This window comes from Triticum aestivum, chromosome 5A (genome assembly GCF_018294505.1).
Source record: "Triticum aestivum cultivar Chinese Spring chromosome 5A, IWGSC CS RefSeq v2.1, whole genome shotgun sequence".
Classification (NCBI taxonomy): domain Eukaryota; kingdom Viridiplantae; phylum Streptophyta; class Magnoliopsida; order Poales; family Poaceae; genus Triticum; species Triticum aestivum.
The window spans coordinates 140,259,093-140,262,915 of NC_057806.1; positions in this window are offsets into that span (position 1 = coordinate 140,259,093).

Consider the following 3,823-nt stretch of genomic DNA (forward strand, 5'->3'; position numbering starts at 1 on the left):
CTCGGGTACGACCAGCGTATATTTAAATTTAGAAGATTATTCTAAATTTTTATCCAGCGTAGAAATCACCCGGTTTTGTCCCGAACCGTAGACTTTTCCGCGCAGCGCCAGTATTCACACTGTGGTTTTTCACCACTTATTGCCCTCTCACTGTAGCCATTTTTTTTATTGCGTATAGTTTTCTTAAAACAGCTTTTAACAAATCTCGAGGATGAGATTTTTCTTAAGGGGGGTAGTATCTGTGACACCCCAAAAATTTGGCCTTGTTTTACTTAAAAAATTTGCCAGGAGTTAAAACTTTAGATTTCCGAGCTCCATTTTTGATTTTTAATCATTTCCTTCCCTGTTATGATGAGTTTTTCCCAGAGAGAAAACTTTTCAATTATGTTGTTGGACTTGTTTAACCTCTCAAGAAAAACTTTGCTGTTATCAGTGCAACTAATTAAATAATTAAATTGCTTGATCTTTACTTTCTTGAAAATGGTTTTTCAAGGTTATCTGACCATATTTGAACTACAACCATTTGATGGACTCACTTACAATTTCCACAAAAATTTGGAGATGTCATGTGATGTTTTTGATTAACTTTTATGCAAAAATATATTTCATTCATAAAATATTTTGAGCCCTGCACTCAATTTTTCTTCTCTGGTCCAAAGTGCATCTTGCACTACAACCTATTTAAATATTTCTTTAAAACTTCTACCAAAATTAAGGGAGGTCAGTAGGAGCATATTATTTCACTTTGTGCAAAAACCTATTTATGTTCTTTGAAAAATTTGAGTGGATCAACCTCATTTCCATTCTGGTCCAATTTGAGGATTTGTACAGCAGCCACCATTTTAGTTGCTCCTATACCCTTGATTATTTCTCCTACTTGTAGTCCCCCATGTTAAACCCTTAAGTCCAAGAGCATGCACCTTTTGGATCATTTTTGGTTCATGAAATAATGTCATTTATTTCCTGTCCAGAATTGGGGTTTTGTAAAACTTGCACTAGCAAGTTTCCCCTTTTGTCCAACTAACCACACCACCCTCTTATTCTTCTAAAGAGACCCCCATTTGGAGTTTTTGGCCACTCCAAGAAATGCCTAAGTGCCCTTGGCATTTTGTTAATCACCTGGTATGCATGATCAGTTTTGTCATGATTTTTGTTTTGCACTGTGACCTTGCACCTCTGATCAAACTAGCATGTCCACTAGCATCTCAACTAGCCCTAGACTAGAACTGCTAATCCTCAGCTCCAACCAAGCCATCTGGCAGGCCACGACATTTTGCCAGGATGGTGGGCGTGCTTTGGGCGCGCCCAGAGCGTGCGTTTGGCACGCCAGTGCGCTCGTGCCGCCGCATCTCGCCCCGCACCCGTTCCGACTCGTTCCGGCCCTTGGCCAATAGCTGCTAGCACGCCACGTATCCCCCGCACCGCCACGCCACCCCGACCACCCCTGGCACCCCACAGCACCGCCACCAGAACCCTCTTGGCGGCATGCCCGCGGCCGCATCCACCACCGCCATGGGCAGCACCGCCCCAACCACCACAGCGCGCCAGCTCGCCTCCATGGACAGTGGAGCTTTCGTCGGTAGCTCCTGGAGCCGACCAACCACCGCCACGTCGCCCTGCAACACAGTAGGGCAGTTCGCCGGCAAACTTATCCCCGGCCACCGCAAACCGACATGGCCACGCTATAAAAAGGGACCCCGAGCCCCTCTGAGCACGCACGCACCCTCAGGCTACCCTCATGGCACCCCCATAGCCCGCAATCGTCCGGGAAACGTCGTCTTCCTCATCTCCGGCAACCACGGCCGCCGCCACTGCCTCGTTCACTCCGGCGCCACCAGGGCCTCCCCCTCCCTAAACTCTACACCAGGAGCTTCCTCTCCCTCCCGTGAGCAGATCCCCCTATTCAATTTGGTTCGGGAGCCATCGCCGCCACAAAACCACTTTGCTCCCGAGGCTCCCTCCGCCGCGAAGCTCACCGCCGACGACTTCTTCCACCACTGTCGACCCCTCGACCACCGGGAGAAACGTCCCAGCCGTGCGGATCCATCCCCGCCCTCCAGAGGCCGCGAGGAGCCGCCGCTCGCCGGCGTTGGTCGCCGGAGTCCCGCCTCCGCTCGGGACAAAGGAAGAAGGAGGAGGGCGGACTGGTCAAACCTGACCAGTGGGCCCCTTGGACCCAATGTGAGTGACCCTGCGCCTATCCACGTCGGTTAAGTGAAGACGTATTAACCCCAGTACGTCTCCCGTTTTCGAAGACGTATTCTGCCGAAACGTTTTCTTTTCTGTTTTATTTTTTTTAAAACAGTTTTGACCATAACTTTGACTGGCTATAACTTTTTAAATATAAATCCAAATGAGTTGATTCTTTTTCCTACCTTCTTCAAATTTGGTCTAGTTTATTTTAAGATTTATTTGAAAAAATTTCAAACAACTTTTTGGTTCTGTTTTTGAAATATGTGTTAATTCAAATATATTTTTAAATAGGATTTTGGGAGAGAGAAGAAGCTTTCAAAAGTTTTGGAGTGCACCCTGCCTTTCCACACATTGAAGGCAAGCATTCTGAACCTCGGCATAATATTTTGGTGTGATCATTGATGCATTTAAACACACCGCGTTTCGAAGGACTTGTTATTTCATGTGATATGATCATATGCATGGGTGCATGTTATTGATTTCCATGCTGTTGGAAACGAACATACTTGTGATGATAATCACCCTCATATGCCTTGAATGCATACCGGCAGAAAACCGTGAAAAACCTCTGCCTTGGGTAGGTATGAGTTTGTCACCGGTCTCCGTCGGGACGGTTATGTCTGATATGGCATGGCAAGGTGATATGAGCGGTGACCCTGTTGGATGGATTATATTTGTTATACTAATCATGCAGGGAATACTTTAATCTCCTGAGTCGACCGTAGATCGAGTCTTGTTCCAGTAACCCCCATACTCGTTTCGTACTACCACTCGTCTCTACAGCAAGTAGAGTACGGTTCAGTAAGTTGTCAACCTCTTTCTAGCACACACCGTACAGAGAGGCCATGGTGGAAGATACTGGTTGTAACCGGTAGGCAGACCACCTGGTCCGGGAGCATGGGTGTTTCCGGTTGGGACCGAGAGGGGAGGCCACCCCTTAGAGCGCGCGATATAAATTTGATCCCATGCTACGCGAGGTTGTAGCCTCCCCACTTAGAGTTTGCTTAACAGGTGTCGTGGGTGATTCCAGACACGTGTGTGATAAGATGGTGTGTGCAAGTTAGGTGTGTTTTCAACAAAAAGACCGTAGATGGAATTAGTCCCGATGGACTAAAGAAATCCGTTACTCGTGGGTAAAGAGTACACCCTCTGCAGAGAATAAACCTATTCGAATAGCCGTGTCCTTGGTTAAGGATTACAGTCTGGTATGGGTCAAGTATCGGTCTTAGTGTCGGTCTTCGGAGATGAAACTGTTAACCAAAAAATGGAATTACTACCCGTGACTTGTGATATCTGTGATGATTATTATTATCGTTGACTAACCCGTGATATTATTGTTATTACCAAATATCTCTGGGATGGTTCTACCTCCGGGATATTCACTATGATTGTTTATTTTAAAGCCCTTTATGTGGTGTCGCTCAGACGCCCGACTGTGGCATTCCTTTCAAAGCCCTTTATGTGGTGTCGCTCAGACGCCCGCCTGTGGCATTCCTTTTAAAGCCCTTTATGTGGCGTCGCTCAGACGCCCGACTGTGGCATTCCTTTTAAAGCCCTTTATGTGGCGTCGCTCAGACGCCCGACTGTGGCATTTTTTAAGCCCTTTATGTGGCGTCGCTCAGACGCCCGA